A 20,377-nucleotide genomic window follows, 5' to 3' on the forward strand; every position below is an offset into this window, starting at 1 on the left:
TCTGCTGTTACCTAGTAGTACAAAGGTCAAGCTTTGCTTCCCTTGTTTTACTTGACTGATGCTGCCTAATAGAGAGTATTATATGGTACCATATCCCTGCAGTTTTTCAAGTACTGAATCCTTCCAGAAAACAAAATAGCTGACTTAAACAATAAAACACAATACTGGGCCTCACGATAATGAAGCTATGCATGTTATCACTTCTGAGCAAAGAAACACGTGCTGGTATTTTCCTGTTCATATACTGTGTCTGATGTTAAGAGCAGTTTTGTGGTAGAGGAGGGGATTGTTGGAATGTATGCTTGTATGAAAGATTTTATCTGCAAAATATGCATTTTACCCATTGCACCGCTGTATGAAACTTGTTTCACTACCAGCCCTTTTGTAATCAACACTAATTGCAAAGAACATTTTTTTCTGTAAATCTTTAGGTAAAACTCAGAAAAAAAAACATAGAGAGATTAAAACTTTGTATTTCTACTGTGGTATAAACTTTGGTTTACAAAGTTTAGTAAATGGTCTAATGCTGACAACCTGAATACAGTTCTCAGACATCTCTAAGCATACACTCTCTCAAAAGTTGAGGAAAGTCCCTGATTTGCCCCTTAATATAGTTCTGTAATGAGTGCATCATATAGATTCTGCATTGAGATTGCAATTTCTGTTGTTATTAATGAAGTTATTAGATCAGAAGGAGTGTATACCATCTGCAATGGTGATTGCACATATTTTTAGTAACAGCAAAGTAATTGTGCCTTGTGTTTAACATCCTGTTTTGTAAACTGCATGCATTTTTCTGATGCATGATTAGTGGGAAACAACAGGACTCATAGTGCTAATTGATAGAATAGACAGTCTGTGAGGATATATGGTCTTTGTAATTCTATGATAGGTAACTGAATCCAAGGATAAAAGGCAGGATTTATTGGCTTAATCTAAACAATTACCTGATGACCTAAACTACTAGAAGCTTCTGACTGTGTTTTGCAAAGTATCACTAATTTCTTGTCTATAATGTCAAGCTCAAATTACATATATGCTATAAGTAATGTTTCTACGGAATACTTAAGGACAAATGCTGTAAATGAACTATTATTTTCATATGACTTGCTGCATAGTTCAGAAATTTAACCTCCAGTGGAAATCCTTTTTTTTTTTGTCTGGTGATAGCTGTTTCCAATTCTTTTACAACTCTACCAAGGTACTTACCTTGAAGAGGTGCATCACTATGGTTGTCTCTCTCTCTTAAGCCTACTCCAAAAGTAACAAATGACACATCCCTGAGGAGCAGTATATGATAATTAGCCATGTGTTCTCCCTTTGAAATGCCTGTGGTAAGTGATTTATGTAACTGAGTGATTCATAAAAGCAGTCGGCTGAGTAAAGCATAATTCACTGTCACAAACTATTCTCAATGGGAGAGATCACATTAGAAATATATAATGGGGAGATTAGCAAAAAGGTAGTCTTGGTGCATGTGTGTGTGTGTGTGTGTGTGTGTGTGTGTGTGTGTGTGTGTGTGTGTGTGTGTGTGTGTGTGTGTGTGCGTGTCTGCGTGTGTGTGTGTGTGTGTGTGTGTGTGTGTGTGTGTGTGTGTGTGTGTGTGTATGTGTGTGTGGGTGTGTGTGTGTGTGTGTGTGTGTGTGTGTGTGTGTGTGTGTGTGTGTGTGTGTGTAGTGTGTGGGGGGACTGAATGATGATATATATGCCTGTGCACTGGCCACTAACAATGATTACAGCAGGGAGAGCTAAAAAAAAGATTTTAAGTGATAGCAGTAATCACAGAATGATTCAGAGACATGCAAATTTGGCAATAATGAAGTCTTCCCTCTTTGTGGATAATACGTCTCTGAATCGCTGATTACCCCAATCACAATAAAAGACCCTTTGTGTTCTATCCCCACTAGTTGCTTCTCGGCCTCATTCTGAATCATGGCTTTAATGTCTGCAAAACTAACACATCTGCTTTTTATTTCAGATAATGCACCTATAAAAAAAATAAAAATTACTTTCTTTAATGCATTTTTGCCATACATATTTCTTTTCTAAGACTTGGATCATGGTGAAAAAGGCTCTTTCTGCCAGTCTACTTGCCCATGTAGTAAATAAACAAAATTCTAATATATTTTTGTTCAGTAAATCTTATAATCATCCATCATCTTTTTTGAAACTTAATACCCTGATTTGTTGGACTGATTGGATATGACTGCCATGCATTTTTGAGAGAAGAGCTACCATTATTTGTACAATCATTCATGTTTCTCACAGAAATTAAATGACTACTAGTATTTTGTTTGTCTACTTCTATCTTTTTCTCTTTCATTGCAGGACTTGGATTACGATATGTCAGGTTTAATAGTATTTTCATCTTGCTATCAACTACCTTGTTTTAGTGCATTACTGCATCATTCTTTAACTTTTTGCCTTTGTCTTGTATTATTTTTTTTTACATAAGTATATTGTTTCAGATATATTTTGCTACTAAGGGAATTGTTTCTAATTCTTAGCTGTCTTGCTAATATTGGTTAAACTTATCCCCATATGATTGATTTCTTGGGTACTCAAGAGTTGGCTTGCTCTTGTACACTTATCAAGAAAAATTCATATTTTTAACTATATGCAAATATGTTCAACATTTCTAAAACCATCTGTAGTAATAGTATTGTGAATTTAAATAACTATTCTTAAAGTAACTTTACTGTCAGAATTGTAAATTTCACTTATGGTTAAATTATTCAATTTTTTCACAAAATGAAAATGTTGAATTCTATGTCAGGAAAGGTGTTAGTAACTTGAAACATAATTACTATAAAACCAAGCATAGTAAAAGTGCAATGTATGCAATAAAGTACAGGCAGACAGTTTGCATGCATATAGAACTGATAAACAATGACAATCAAGATACACACGTGCAGGTTATTCTAAATCAATTAATTAGAATTCGTATAAATGTGCTTGCAATTTAAGTTAAGATTGCAAGTCAAATTATCATAATACTATATACATTATATACCTGGGGATTAGGAGTAAGGAGACTAACGAGAAAAATTAAGAAGCTACGGTAAGATCATGATGGAAGAACAGTGGAGTACACTGCTGGGAGGGGGTACAGGTAGAAGAAGGAAATGGAGGGGTAATCTGTAAATTGTTTGCAAGGTAAGGTAGTGGAAGAATAACAGGAAAGATAGGGTTCAAAAGATGTATCTGTAATAATGAGTCGGAGCATAGGCATTGTTACTATGAGAAGTGTGTTTGTGTTTGAGTTTTGTATAGCAGATGAAGGGTATATGTTGGGTGACTGTTGAAGGTGAAGTGACAGATAATAGAGTTAGTTAAGTGGTGCTTAAATGCCGATCTGAACTTAGAATAGGTGTTAAAGGTTTTGATACTAGGAGTTATTAATTCCTAGATTTAAGCACTAGCCCAGAGAAGATCTGCTCACTTTTTTGTACATTGAAATGCACCTATAGGATTGGGGCTAAACAAGATAGTGAGCATAATAATTAGTGAAATAGAAAAAAAGGATTCCATTACTCATAGTTTTTAGGATAAGGAAGTAAAGATGAGATCAGTACTTTGTGGACTTTATAGCCATTTGACATTAGACATAGAGTAGTAATGGGTTCTTTGAGATTCAAGAATAATACATTGACAAATACTGTTTGAAATAGTTTGTAAATCAGATCTATTCTTTTCAGACAGGGATGTGATACATTTGAACACTGTTTTCAAGCTGGAAGAACAACCTGTCCTGTATCATCATATTTCTTGCTTATAGGGCCAAGAAGTTTAACATTTTAGGACCCAGTTTGGTCTCACTTGAGGTTTGTTTGAGGCCGTGCTAGAAATTTATAGTTTAATTGAACCAAATGCTTGCGATACAGAAGTGACTTGTAGTTAAAAATTTTCTGTTGGCTTTAGTTGTTATGTGTCAGTTAGCAGGGACAGATATTAGTTTGTGTGATATGACAAAAATCATAGTTTTTTGCTTTAGTTGTGTTTAGTATTAAATAACTGTTCTGTAAACAGGATGTTGGGGTAGAAAGATATTGCTCAGGCAGGTGTTTTATTGTGTCATGGTTGCACTATACATTCAAAGATTCATACTTAAGGTACTTACTAGGCTATTGATTTGTGAGGATCATAAGATGTCTAACCTTACATTTCAAAGATAGTTTTTAGCCCTTATATTTTGCATACAAATAACCTGGAGATGGGCCAGGCAACAGTATCTTGGGATATTTATGTTTCCCCTATCCACAAAGGACAGGGGTGCTAAACCAGAGGTGAACTTGTGCTTACCCATCCATTCATTTAATTTACAGTTGAACAGAGTAAGAGATTACTTTGCTTTATGTGGAGTGGAAAAAGTTACAGTGTTGAAATTTTGTGGGGAGCTAGTTAAAAAAAGTAATTATAGAAATGGGTCAAGATTAGGACATTATGAAATTCCTTGTTTAAGAGGTAACTATTCCAAGCATAAGAATCTGATTTTGAATTTAAAGAGTCTGCTGGTAAGATGTTTTTAAGCCAGCTTGTTGCAGTGGAACTGAGGCCTGCATTTATTAGGGCAGCTATGAAAAGGACAAGGTCAAGCAAAACAAAAAACAGGTCATTGGAAATAGTTCCAGTAGGGTCACCTTTGGCCATATTTAGTATGATGTGATTAAATAAGATCCAAAGTACAGTCATGGTTCTTTTACCTAAGCAGAGTCCATGTTGATACAGGGATAAGGAAAGTATGGAATATTTCTCAGGTGTTCAAATATCTGTAGATCATTTTTTTCTAGTTTTGTGCCTAATCAATGGAAAACTGTGATAGGGCTGAGATCAGCAGTTGAGATTGGGGATTTTTACTATCAGGATAACTGTGGCTTATTATCAGATGGAAAGGATAATATGTTGACAAAGAGGATGTAGATTTTTAGTGGCAAAATTGTCTGTTGTCTGCAAATAATGCATAAACCCATGGCTGCAGACCATCTACTATGATGTGAGTTATAAGATATATTGTTTTTCAGATGATGTTCATTCTCCTTAGATGTGGTTTATAGGAGATAGAAAGTAACTGTAAGGAGTGGAGGATGAAAGTGTCTGGAATAAGTGGTGCTAGTAAAAGGGGTTGATATGGATTCTTATGTAGGCCCCAAGAGTAGAAGAAACTTGAGTCAGTTTGAATGCAGTTGGATCTACGGTTTTATAAAATAGCAGATCTTGTTTGGTCTTGACTTTCTAGGCTGCCCAGACTTAATCTTTTAGTTTGAGGAGCAATTTATGCTGATCAGAGAGAAAAAAAGGATGGTTTTCGGCTTTAGTAGTTACAAGGAGAAAGTGGCTGTTTTGTGAATTGAAATGTTTCAGTAGTAAGGCTGTGCCCATTCATTCCTGATGTAGACAGCTGAGATAACCATACCCCTACTAGCTTTATCAATGTTATATATTTATTGATATATCTATGGCAGGGTTAGCTATAGAACCTTAGCTGTAGGTGATTATCACTGTTTTGTGGACACCCTAATCCCATGTGTAAAAAATGGGAAAAGGGGTTGTGGATGGATATATATATATATATATCTATATATAAATATATATATATATATATATATATATATATATATATATATATATATATATATATATATATATGGGTCTATTCTCATTCAATGAAAACACACTTTACTGAAACTCAAATCACGGCAACCAAGCTGCCAAAAGTACAGTTGAATGAAACTTCAGTCTATCGACGCTAACTTCTCTGAAATACAAAAACACACAAAACTAACCTTCACACAGATTTTTGCAGGGGGCAAGCTGCATATTATATATACCAACTCTGAGACTGCACTACAGTGGGAAAAGGGTAAATTTCTTTATCTGCACTGCACAGTCATCTACACCAACAAGCTCCAAGTGCTATATAAGATACATTCCTGGTAACAGTTTAAACAAATAAAGACAAACATTGTACCTGATCTGTAATACCAGTCCAGATGTGATCTGTGTTTCAGAGAAGTGAGCTTCCATTGACTGAAGTTTTGTTCAACTGCACTTTCAGCAGTTTGGTCTCTGCGATTTGAGTTTTGGTAAAGTGTGTTTTCATTGAATGAAAGTAGACCGATATATGTAGATATATATATATATATATATATATATATATATATATATATATATATATATATATATATATATATATATATATATATATATATATATATATATATATATGTATATATATATATATATATATATATATATATATGTGTGTGTGTGTGTGTGTCTGTGTGTATGTATTGTAGCATAGCTAAGCACCTAATGGTATGAACATTGGCTCTAGGAGATGGTCACTGTTGATGTGACAGCCTGAACCCATGTACAAAATGGGAAACTGAATGTATGTTTATGTGTATATACATACATATATGTGTGTGAGTGTGTGTGTGTGTGTGTGTGTGTGTGTGTGTGTGTGTGTGTGTGTGTGTGTGTGTGTGCATATATATATATATATATATATTTTTTTTATATATATATATATATATATATATATATATATATATATTTATATATATATATATATATATATATATATATATATATATATATATATATATATATATATATATATATATATATATATATATATATATATATATATATATACAGAGAGAGAGAGAGAGCTCTATGAGTCTGTCAACTTACCAAGAATGCTCATAAGAGCAAACACAGGGAAAGTAATCTTTTTACATCAAACTGTAAAATGATTAAACATCAAAATAACAAAACTGTTTTTTTTCAGGGGGGGGTGCAAACCCACCTGCACCACCCACACCCCATACTAATTATACACCATATCTTCAACCTCACACAATAAGGGCAATTCCTTTAACCCACTGAAAAATAATCCAGTCCAAAAGGCTGCTGGCAGAAACTCCGTGTAATAGAACATTCGCTCACATGAGCATTCGCTTTTTTTTACAGTAGTAAAAAGCATTTGCAACATTCTATCTGATATTGTTAATCCTCATTCATTCCTTACATATGGGTATCAGTTCCGATCTCGGATCCGAACCGGCCATCTTCCAAGCTCACGTCAGCTACAAACTCTCGAGCTGAAACTCTTACCCAGAATTCCCCTCTCCCTGTTACCCCAGATTTAATTTGGCGCATCGCCATTCGGTCGTGTCAAGCTACTTCTCTTGAGCTAAGTACAATATTTATTATCATTCTAGTCTAAAACAACTTTTTCTCTCAGAAAAGTTTCTAAATTTTTTTCTCTTACTTTATCGCATTTAGCGACTATCTCTTCTTAAATTTGTCCACTCTTTTTACCACGAGGTATTTTCTTCTATACCATCTTTGGTAGACCCCTTTTCTTCATTACCTTTGGGTATTTCTTGTACCATTGCTGGTACTCTGATTTCATTCTTTGCTATCATGGATAAAATACATACTCCAGGATTTAAGAGATGTTCAGATTGTGGACATAAATTACCTACTTCAGATGCACATTCTCTGTGTGTCTATTGTTTGGGTGTGCCTCATTTATCAGTTGATCCGCCCTGTGCAATTTGTAAGAACTTCTCTAACAGGACATTGATTGAGAGGAAAATTAAATTGTTACTGTAGGAGCTACTCAAATCTCCCTTTTCAGAGGCTATTTCTGGTCAGAGGACTCAACCCCTCCTAGATCCCATAAGAAAAAAACTGATGATCTTTCAAAGGCCAAATCTCTTCCTTCATCCCCCGCTGGGGACTCCCATCAACCGAGACCCAAGAAGGCTAAACTTTTTACTTCGGATCTGACTCTTTCAGCTCCAGCGCTTTCAGTGCCTAGTCCCTCAGCACCGAGGCCATTGGTGCCATCTGTGACTTCGGCACTGAGGCCATCGGCACCATCTGTGACTTCAGCACCAACTAGCGTGCCCTTTACTGTATCGGTGCAAAGGGACTCCTCAGTTCAGACCTCTCTACTGGCACCAACTATCCTGTCGGTGCAGACTGTAACCACATAGGCTCCGATACCTTACCTGTCCGTGAAATCCACTAAAAGCCTCTCTGAACATGACGTGTTGAGTCTTGTTGATCAAGTGCTTTTGGCCAGTGGTATCCCACCCCCCCTGGACCTATCCTTCCTTGGGAGGTGATCATCCTTTGCCAAAGACCCCTACTTATTCTCCTCCTTCATTGCCTTTGAAGCCCTTTGATATAGCATAGTCTTCCCCCTCTACGGTTCCCTTCATGGACCTCACGAAGGAACCACAGTTGCCTTTGTGGCAGGAAAGTTTTGCTATGACCCAGGATGTCAGCAGTTGCATGCAGAATTTGGTGTTTCACAGCCATCCAGGGACTCCGAGTTGGCAGGCTGAGCCACTTAGGGGAGGGGTGACCCCTGTCCAGGACACTCACCCCTCTTCAGGTGGACTGGCCTTCCAACTAATGGAGAATGCTTTGGAATCTGCTGGTGATACGGTGCTGTCAATCTCCCTGCCCTCCTCTGGCCCGCTATGTACACAAGTCGCTCCTAGCAGACACTGGGCACAAGGGCCTCAGGATGTACTCCCACAGGAAACCTTTTTTGCATTGTCATCCCCAGCTTCACCCTCTGAGGAAGTTCATTGCAAAAGCTCATGCAAGAGGAAGCTCATGGACTCCACAGAGGAGTCCCTTACTGAAGACATAGACTTTGATGATGGGGAAGGATTCCCCCTGCTCACCCTCTGAGGTATCCTTTGGTGATAGCCTCAAAATCCTTAAACAGAGAGGTGACTGGCAGCTCTCTAACCTGACCTCTGAAGACTTTGTATTCCTGCAGGCCTTTTGCGCCCGGCCCCCTACCTCCTGGGTTACTCCACCTGCTGATGAACTGGTCCAGCTCATCGTGCAGCATGCATGGAAGGCTCTTGACACAATTAAGGCCATTCCCCAGAGACCAGATACATTTTTGTCCCCTCCTGCTACTGACCCCCATTGGTCCAAAGGTCTTCCTGTAGATGCTCTGGTGGTGGCGGCTGCAACCAAGAAGGACCTGGCAGAAGAAGAAAGCCAGACTGTCCATCCACCCAACAAAGAGTCACAGGCTCTGGATAGAATAGGGAAGCGTACTTTTGCATCAGTGACCTTTGCAATCAGGTTCATGAATTATATGGCACACTTCACCAGGCTTCAAAGGGATTTAGTATCTGAGGTCTCTGAAACTTTGACTGGTGCCGTGTCTGATGAGGTCCATGACAAAGTGGCCTCTCAGCTGGCTATCATTGAATCAATATCAAACTCCCCCATGCGCCTGATATCTCATGTATCAGAAGGTGCAGCTAGAGCGGTGAGTTCAGGCGTTGTTTTGAGATGGCACACCTGGATGCACTTATGTAATTTCACGGAACCCTTCAAGGCTTCCTTTCTCAATGCTCCCATCGAAGCCTCTTCACTGTTTGGACCCAAAGTTAAAAGTACACTGGGCAGATGTGAACAGGACGGTAAGACCCTTTCTGCCATAGGTGTCTGTTATTTTTCCTCTTAACATGCTTTCTCCAGAAACCATAAGAGTTGGAAGATATGGTACAAAAAGTCTCAGGGTCCTTTCCGTGACACACAAGCTGAGTTCTCCCCTAGAGGCAGAGGGGGAAACTCTCAGGGAAGATGCCCTTTTTGGGGCAGAGGGGGTCTGTGTAACCAGGGTTCCAGGGATTCCTTTCCTGGTCAACCCTATCAGCGCTCCTGAAGAGCGGCCCAACTCCTTTCCTCTGAAGGTGGTTGGGGGTCGCTTCTCCTTGTACCCTTCTGCCTGGTTAACCATCACTACCGACTTTTGGGTACAAAGGATAATAACCAGAGGTTACCATATCCCCTTCGATCTTTGTCCTGCCCCTCCAACAAACTTACCTGATGTTCCACCCAGTCAAAGGGAAGAAGAAGCACTAGAGATAGCAAAGCTGCTAAAAAAAAAGTCATCCAAATAGTCCATCCAGACCAGATAGGCTCCGGATTCTACTCAAGTCTATTTTTGGTGCCAAAGAAAACCGGGGACTGGAGACCAGATTTGCATCTCAGTGTATTGAACAAGTTTGTGAGGGTACAAAAATTCCGGATGGTCACAATACAGTCTATCCTCCCGCTTTTGGAAAAAGACGATTGGATGTGCTCGATAAATCTTCAAGATGCGTACTACCACATAAAAGTGGACAAGCCATCAAGAAGATTTCTGCTCTTCTAGTTCAGAGTACTGCCCTTTGGACTCTCTATAGCCCCCATACTGTTCACAAAGTGCATGGCAGTTGACACAGCTCACTTGCGACTACAAGGATTTCCATACCTAGACGACTGGCTCATCTTCGCCCCCACCAAACATCTATTGGAAGAAGCTCTGGCATACTCTCTCCTCATTTCAAAAAGGCTAGGCATAACCATAAACTGGCAAAAATCCAATCTCACCCCATCTCAGTCCACAGAATTCAGAGGGGTCATATTGAATGCAAAGAATTGCAGAGCATCCATTCCAGAACACAGCACTCTAAGGATAAAGCAACAACTGATCCCAATCCTTTCAAGGGAAAAATCCACAGCTCACTCTGTCCTACAGTTGTTGGGTTCCATGGCAGCCTCTATCACCATTGTTCCCCTGGCCAGGTTTCACATGAGGCTTCTACAATGGCTACTGCTCACCCAATGGTATCCATTTCAACATCCTCTTTCAAACAAGATTCGAGTAACCCACAGGTGCAAGCAGGATTTAAATTGGTGGATGACCCACAACCCATCACAATAGTCTTGCCATTTCTCCCTCCAGCAGCCCAAGGCTACAGTGACCATGAACACCTCCCTGATGGGGTGGGGGGCTATGTCAGGGTCAGACAGTCCAAGGCACTTTGTCCGAATTGGAGTCTCAACTGCATATAAATGTTCTGAAGCTGAGAGCGGTGCTTCTGGCATTGCAAGCATTCCATCTCCTGCTGCCTTCCGGGACTATTGCGATACAATCAAACAATATGGCAGTGGTCTGGTACATCAACAAACAGGGCGGAAACAAATCTTACCCCCTTTGTTGAGAGGCTATGAGGATATGGCAATGGGCGATGGCTACCAACCGTTTTCTTTTAGCAACGCACATTCCCGGGAGTTCCAGCGTGATAGCAGACAGACTAAGCAAGTGCATTCTACATCCTCACGAGTAATCCCTGAATCCCTTGATAGCGGCGGAGATCTTCCACTGCTGGGGCTGTCCATGCTGAGACCTCTTTGCATCCCTGACCAACTACAAATGCAGCAACTACTTCACCCTGATTCCCCCTCTGGGACAGTCACCCAGGGATGCTCTAGTCCATGATTGGCCCTCGGGTCTTCTTTATGCTTTTCCACTTCTTCCCCTCATTCCCCAGTTTCTGAAGAAAGCCCATCAGTTGAAGAGGAAGGTGATCCTCATAGCACCATATTGGCCTCGTCATATTTGGTTTCCCTTCCTTTGGCCTCACCTGCTAAATCAACCATGGATTCTCCATCCAACCCCCAGGTTGATCTCCCATCCACAGAATCTGATTCATCCCAACTTGGACAGCCTGAAGCTCACAGCTTGGCTCCTCCAATTCCCTTGATTGCCAGGCAGAATGACCTTTCTTTACCAGTGCGGGACATTCTTATTGCATCTCATAAGTCTTTCACTAGAATAACTTATCTAAGCAAGTGGAAAAGATTTACCTGTTGGTTGAAAGAAAAGCAAGTAGATCCTTTTTCAGCACCAGAGTCGATAGTTCTAGAGTATCTAGCAAATCTATTTCAATCAGTTCTATTGGCCTCTACCATTAGAGTTAATTTGGCTGCAATATCTAATTTCCATGAGGGTGTCCAAGACTCCTCACTTATGTCTCACAAATTATGCAAGACCTTCATAAAAGGTGTGAATCATCTGAAGCCCCCTTTTAGAGAACCTGTTTAACCATGAGACCTGTCATTAGTTCTACAAGCTCTGACAATGCCTTCTTTTGAACCAGCTTCTTCATGCAACCTCAAATATTTGTCATGGAAAATCTTGTTTTTGGTCGCCATTACTTCTGCCAGACGTATCTCTGAGCTTCAAGCCTTATGCATCGAGTCCATACTTGATTTTTCATAGAGATAGAGTGTCTTTGAGAACTAATCCTTCCTTTCTGCCAAAAGTGATTTCTGAAATGTCCATTAATCAGACCATTAAATTGCCAGTTTTCTTCCCCAATCATTCAAACAAAGGAGAGTATTGCCTACATACCCTAGATATTCACAGGCAAATTTGCTTCTACTTGAATAGGACTAAGGCCTCTCGTAAATCAGACGTTATTTTTGGCCTATTCTGGACCTAGATTAGGATGGGCTGTTGCTAAGTTCACATTGGCTAGATGGTTGAAAGACCTTGTGACCTTCATTTATACACAACGTAATATTCCATTACCGACTACCATCAAGGCTTATTCGACAAGGTCGGTGGAAACTTCTGCTGTCTTCCATGCCAGAGCTTCTTTTACATAACATCTGTGCAGCTGCAACTTGGGCTATGCCTCATACCTTCATCAATCATTACAAACTGGATTTGGCCTCCAGGGGAAGAGCATCATTTGGTTCTATGGTGCTCAGGAATGTCCTTCCATGAGAGCCTCCCAGGAATAGAGGTAGCTGGGGACTCTGTCCCATATGTAAGGAATGAACAAGGATTAACAATATCAGATAAAGAAGTTATGTCTTACCATAACATTCCATCTGTATTGTTGATCTTCATTCAGTCATTACGACCCTCCCTCCTTCCCCCTCTTGTGCCTTCTAGTGGATCTCACCATCCGGTTCTATTAAGTCATTTGACCAGAGGTAGCCTCTACCTTCTTTTGACTTGCAAACTCAATCTGACGTAACAGGGAGAGGGAAATTCTGGGTAAGAGTTTTAGCTCGAGAGTTTGTAGCTGACGCGAGCTTGGAAGATGGCCGGCTCGGTTCCGAGGTTGGAACCGATACCCATACGTAATGACTGAACGAGGATCAACAATACAGATGGAACGTTATGGTAAGACATAACTTCTTTTTCTTGTCATTTATATAATATATATATATATATATATATATATATATATATATATATATATCTATATAGATTCACTAGACAATCTTAAAATACTGAAATGTCGAATTTCAAAATTCTACATGCCCGAAAACCCACAACCATGAAAACCAAATCGCAACTATACACACACACACATACCACCACATAAACAAACACACATACACCTACCTAACTACAAAAACTCCTTCACCAGCCTCAGTAAGAAGCTGAGATCCCTCATAAAATCCTCAAAAGCTAGTTACGAAAATAAAATTGCCAAAGATTCCAAAGACAATCACAAGGCATTCTATAGTTATGTCAAGAATCTAAATGGCAATGCTCAGATATGCTCTGAGCTACAACAGAATGGCATTAAATATACTGATCCCAAGGATATTGCCAATATCCTGGCAGATCAATTTAGTGCCAACTTCACCCCCTCTCACTCCCTAAAGAGCCCATCTCAATACCAAAAGATTGCCAAATTCCGATAATCATGGCCATTACTGTTTTGTTATGGGAGAGAATTTTGAATTCTGCAGTTGGAGGTTTTGATGTGAACAATAACAGTTTAGTTTTTTTTGGGGGGTTAAGCATTAATTGAGAGTCATTCAGCCAGGTTTCTATAGAGGAGAAAGTGTCTTGGGTGATTTTCTGGAGGTTGGCAAAATCATTGGAGGGTAAAATTATACATGAATCATCTGCATACTGAATTAGTATGCTGTGCTGAGAGGCTTTATTTATATCATTAATGAATATATTAAAACATAATGGTCCTAAACTGGATCCTTGTGGGACACCTGTGTTATTTACTAAGAATCTAACTGATTGTTGTCTGTTGTTTAGGTAGGAGGAAAACCAGGTGAATACACTTTGGGAGCAGCCAAGTTTCTGTAGGTGCTGCAAAAGCTTAGGGTGAGATACTGTGTCAGAAGCTTTTGAAAGGTCTAACAGGAGTACAGAAGTGGATAAACCAGCATCAAGAGCTTTGTTCACTATGTCAGTAAAGGAGGTTTGGGCTGAGGTAGTACTATGGCCTGGGCGGAAGCCATACTGAGTGGGAGATAAGAGGTTATTATTGATGAGGTGATTGAGTAGTTGGGTTTGGATACGTTTTTCTAGGATTTTTGATAGTGGGAAGAGGTTGGAGATGGGCCAGTAGTTTGAGAGATCATGGGCATTACCTCCTTTGTGAAGTGGGGTAATAATGGATTTTTTCCATAGAAGGGGGACATACGATTCAGTAATAGAGCGATTGATAATAATGCTGACCAAATAGGCAATCACCTTGGCTGCTAGTTGTAAATATTCTGGTGATAAGTTATCATCCCAGAGTGAACAAGGTTTTAATTTGGTTAGAAATCTTTGAATAAGGGATGTAGGCATGGATTGGAATGAGAAAGATGGATTAAGTAGATAATTATTTATGGGGAATAAGGGGTCTATTGTAGTAGTGCTAGAGGTGGGATTTGTTTTTGTGTGTGACTCCTTGATTAGTTTTTGGATGGTGTCAATAAAATGGTTATTGAAAATATGGGTGATCTGGAGAGGGGTTTTGTTGGAAGCAGGTGAAGGATTTTGGATGTTACCAGGATTCAGAAGGGAGGATACTGATTTCCAGAATTGTTTTGGGTTGGTATTTTGGGAGGAGAGTTTAGAGGAGAAGTAGGATTTCTTATCAGTTATGATAAGTTTCTTTGCAGCATTTCTAAGTTTTTTTTTTTGTAATTTAGTTTATTTTCTATGGTCCTACATTTTTCCAAGTTGTCCAAGCTTTGTCTTTGGACATAAGGGCTTGTTTGGTATGCTTTGTCAGCCAGAGGACATGGTTTGGTTTTGAATGTTGAGTATGAAGAGGTGCTAGGCTGTTTAGTGTGTTCAGAAAGGTGCTGTTAAAGAATTGTACAGCATCATCTAAGGGCAGTGATTTTAATGAGGACCAGTTGTGAATTTGAAGGGTAGTTATAAATGTTTCCTGGTTAAAGTGTTCAAGGTTCCTGATTGATTTATATGTGTGAGGTTTGGGGATGTGTAAATGGGTTCTGTGTATGTAAGCAGGTGGTCACTTAAGGTATTAGGGATGGTGCTGGTATTGGTGTAGTAGTGGGGATTGGATACTATGATCCAATCTAGTATAGATTTGGCTCAGGTGTTTAATGCCCATGTAGGCTCTGAGATAAGCTTCTGTGTGAAGCTATAGAGATTAACGCTGGTGTTAGGAGCTTTGGAGGTTAGGTTATGCCAGTTGATGTTAGTATCTACTAGAATGATAGTTTATTGGGGAATAGTGTGGTTAGTCCTTTCTAGGAAGTCTTCTAAGTGTGGGATCGTATGACCAGGGGTTATATAGATGGTGACAATACGTAGCTGTTTGTTAGAGTTTATAAGGAGGGATGCCATTAAGATTTCCAGGCAACCGAAAATGGGGACTAGCGCTGGATGTATATTTATTGTTAAGGAGTCTCTATATATATTAGGGCTATGCCCCCTCCTTTTTTCTGGACCCTATCTTTATGAATAATGTTGTAAGCAAAGTGGAAGGATTTCAGAGTCTAATATATATGCTTTGAGCCAGGTTTCAGTTACTGCTATTATATCAGGAGAGTGGTTACTAAGTCAGGACTGGAATTCTGTAATTTTGTTGTAGAAGCTTCGAGCATTGATAGTTACAAAGTATAAATCACAGGCTTTAGGGGTGTGGGTAGTTTTGGGTAAGTTATCAGGTCCAGAGTTGGGCTGTATATCTCCACATTGGGGTAGAACTATGAGGAGATGAAGTATACTGTGTGGTTGGTGATTTTTTTTAGTGATGGTAATCATTGTAAGTTTAATAGTGGTGGGGGTGGGGCATGGTTTCGCTGAGCATATGGTGTTGCTTGCTAATAGGGATGGAGAGATGTTGGAGTAACTATATAGGTTGACATGTAAGACGGTGATTAGTGTTGTGAATTGTGGGGGTGAAATATTTAGTCTAGAGTGAGGAGAGGTGGATAGAGATAATAGTAGTAGCAAAGAAGTAAGGAGGAGTAAGAATGATGAGAGGTGTGATATGTGGTACATTATTATATTGGGAGAAAAATGTGGGCTTGGGTAGAAAGATTAAGAATGAAGAATAGGTGTTGTGTGGTATTAAGAAGGTGGAGAGGTGTAGGAAGGATAGGGGGAGGGGATAGTAAAAGTGCAGGGAGGATGTAATTGGTCTGGAAATTCTAGAGGGTGGAGCTACAGGAAGTATAAATCTAGAGAAAGTGTGTGTGTGTGTGTGTGTGTGTGTGTGTGGGAATGGGGGTAGTGTAGGGGACCAGAGTGAGCCTGGAGTGAAGTGGAGGGCAAATGGAGTGGGTTGTGCCCATCCTATGTAGCTGTTAAAATAAAATAAATAAAACAATCAACTAAAAGTAAAGGACAGAGAAAGGTGCAGTCTGTAAATACATTTGGATTAGCAGATAGACTTTTAGAGGCAGTAGAATGGTCCAAGTAACACTGGGTAGTAAAGGCAAAAAGGTAGGAAGTATGTTAATAGGAGAAAAATGCAAAGTGGGTGTATTTTTAGATGATGTGCCTTTTGTTTTGCAGATGGGAGGGGGAGGGAGGAAGGAGAAGCTAACATTAATTACACTGTAGTGAGTTGTGTGAGGGTTGTGGCATTAACACTGAGAGACAAAAATGGAAATGCAGTCTTTAAAAAAGTCCACTATCTGACTTTCAATGGTGGGGGGGGCTACTAAGGTAGCTTTAGCTGGATTGCATGTGGGTAGTACAGCTATAACTAAAATGTTAGTGAAACATAACCAATATCAAAGGAAGATTTAGTCCTAAATCCACCTAAATATCTGAAAATGTAGTGGGGAGGGCTAGGCATCTGGGAATGGGTGGCAGGGTTTCCTAGGGGTGTGCTCTCTAGGAAAAAAAGATATTTAATTACAACCAATAGATACCCTAAGGAGGAATTAGACATACACAGCTTTTCTTTTATTTTTACTTGTATATATATTTATATTTATATAACATTCAGATAGATATATATATAGATATATGTATTCTGTTCATGTGATCGATAGCTCACTTTATCAACAAAGAAAAAGTATGGTTCATTTTAGCTAATTCTCATTTCATTGACACTAGCCCAGGATTGAATAAACTGTAAGGTTCTGCACAGAGCCTACACAGAGTGTGTTTGCTTAAGCAATAATGGGCATCTTGCAGCATTCTTCAGCCTTGTGCCATGAATATTAATGAAGTGCAGTATGCATAGGCAAGGTTTTGTGGGTCACCCTGGTGTTACTGGCTGCAAAATCTGTATACTGAATGGGGAACTTTCCAGTCAAGCACAAGACTAATGAGAGGACAAAGGGCAAGCATGCATTTTCTGAAGGCTATGAAGTACAGAACAGAAATGGATGTCATTATATATTGATTGCAGTTTCAGTGATTTCACAATAAACCACCCATTTTACAAAGAACAGGCTAAACATATGATGCAAATATCTGGACATTCTGCAAAACTGTGGACAGTCTGCCTTTTGTGTTTTAATTTCTCTCGCTTTTATTTATTTTTTTTTTGCCATTATTTGCACTATGTGCTATTGGCATAAACATGTTTAGCTGTGCTTACCTAGTTTGCACAAAGCTCTGAAGCACACAGATTGGAGGAATGGACCACCCAGGTTGTAGACATGACCCAGACAGTCACAAATGTAAGCCGGATGCATTCAATTAATAATATTATGTATCTCACAAACACAATAAGCAGTGTTGCACTATGATTAACCATGATAACCTTACAACAACTACTAAGATAGGAGATATCATCTCACTAATCCCGTGGCAGCAAGTGTTAAGTGTAGGTCTGGAGTGCAGATAATATGATGCTCTAATATACGGTGTGCAAGTTTGGTTTTACTGTTGTGGGATTGCAGATTATAGCAATGAAGTGCAAGATACACTGTTTTTTCAACCTTCTTGTTGTAATAGCTGCAAGTTTAGGAGAAGTTTATATATGATAAATTTGACTAGCCCATTTACAGAAGTGCTTGTATACCTAATAGGCTAGAAATTGCATTGTTTGCCACTATTGCACATCGCTTAACATCACACAAACACACTTCCAGCATTTTACACCCTCGCCTACCATGTTCGTGTGATGGTAAGTGATGCGGAATGTTTTCAAATGCTGCAAATCTGAAATATGCGCACTCACAGCAAGCATGAGACATAAACTAGATGGTAAACAGCAGCATATAAACTACAATTGGTGGGAAATGCTCATAAGACATTGAGCTTGAACTATGACAGGCATGTCTGGAGTTGCTGGAGAGGGTGTGCACTTTTGGTCACAGTGTTGGGGTGTCCATGAGTCCAAGATTTTTGTTGGACTCCTAGAGAGTGAGCATGGGCCCAGGTTGCTGCAGTGGGACTATTCTGGCTCAGAATATAAATCTGAAGCCTGAAATAGTGTTGGCAGAACCTTAATCAGTGCAACAGGTATCCCCAGAGAGGTGAGCATTGCAGATATCATTTTGATGACCTCCAGAGGATGAAGCAGGATAACCTCGACCTTTAGATCGGGGATTGTCATGAAGAGGATACCCCACAGATTTTAGAGTTAATAGCTGAATATAGTCAAGAATGGTATTCATAATGATATTCTGTTTTTTCCACAGCTGCTGCGGAGCGAGTCTCGAATGTTCGATCCCATGCCACGCATTTAGTAAGAATGCAAGAAGCATGTGCTATGTATGCATCAGAACAGTACCATCTACATAGCATTTTAATAATAATAATAATTTGTATAGTAATGTTGTAGCATTAAAAATTAAGGATTGCTTAGCTGGTATTTAATAGAGTTGTATCAAATTAAGCATGTATATCACAACTGTAAAAGAAACTATGCATGCCTTAGTCTGTATCACAAAGCAATGTTACCATATTCTCAAATAACAGGTGGCATGCATCTCTAAACTGTAAAAGGAAAGTATGCATGCAGTAGTCTGTAAGGCAAAATAACAGTACAGTATTTTAGCGTAGTCTTGGGTTGTGGGTGTGCCTCTGTTAGAAACTAGGTAATCTTAAAGGTAGTCTTAAAAGTAAGGAAGAAACTTGTTAGAGTTTTGTAGTGTTAAAAGTAAAGGTAACAGAATAGAGTAAAATAATTGTATTGATGCTTTGTATGTCACATATGAAGTTACTAATGGTCTCTCTTTATCTATCACCCCCAACTCTTTTCTCTTTTTGTTGTGTTTATTGTTTTCTTTTTTTTTTTTCCTTTTTTTGAGATAATTTCTTTCATTCTTTTGCTTTTCCCACAGCACAGCACAGTGAGGTGGAAGTGACCCATGGGATCTATCTGCCCCCACGCAACCATTTACAGCACCACTGTCCAGCATGCCTGTTGCAGTACCTAGTAGCACCCCACCCATCCTGCCCCTGCACTACCCAACCCCTCATGTAGTTCTGCCCCAGAGGACAGGCCTCAGCTCCCTCCAGGAGCCGTGGCAGAGGGGGTGAGTTTATTACCCATGATGAACTGCCAGGTATGGTGCATAGGACTGTGCACTGCACTGCTGGTGCATGCCTACACCAGGGGGATCTCCTGCTTTCCATCCTCGTGCAGAGCACCCATAGGAGGAGCAGACATTGGGCACTGCAGCCAGCAGTGCAGTGAGTTGACAGTGATTTCAGTACACTGGGTGAGCACTAGATTCTCACCATCAACCTCCTCAATGTGCATGGGACCGAGATTCCTCATCCTCTCCCCATCCATAGTGTTCACCCACCTCATGTGTCCTTCAGCATCCTATCTCTTGTCTTGTCTGTTTTGTCTGTCTGCAATTCCTTCTTCACTTGCCCAACTTACCTCACCCAGAAATTCCTACAGCCCTTCCCCAACATTCCTGTCTCTCTCAAAAAAGGGTACCTGTCCCACAAAAAGAAAAAAAAATCATCTCTTACATAGTTCTCTATTTCACACAGATGTCTTCATGATACACATGATTCTTTCAAATTCTCTATTCAATTCTCAATACAACAGATTGTGCTGTGGTCACTCCTCTCTCTGGTGGTGACAGTTCAAATTCAGCAACATTTGTTTGTTTTATTCTGGAAGAAATGGATAGTTATGGTTCTTTCCTACATCCTTTCTGCACATTCCTGCCTTGTTTACACTTTGTCCATTCCCTGTTTGCTCCCCATTTCATCACTTTCCTGTCTTCGACATTTATTTTCTTTAAGGAATTACTGCACGATGATGCTCAGTGCACACCAAAGTGAAGCAACGATACAGGGCAGCAATATAAGTAGATATATTTAAAGTATAACATACCTTGT

This window comes from Protopterus annectens, chromosome 4.part0 (genome assembly GCF_019279795.1).
Source record: "Protopterus annectens isolate FY-2018-M chromosome 4.part0, PAN1.0, whole genome shotgun sequence".
In the NCBI taxonomy this organism is placed as follows: Eukaryota; Metazoa; Chordata; order Ceratodontiformes; family Protopteridae; genus Protopterus; species Protopterus annectens.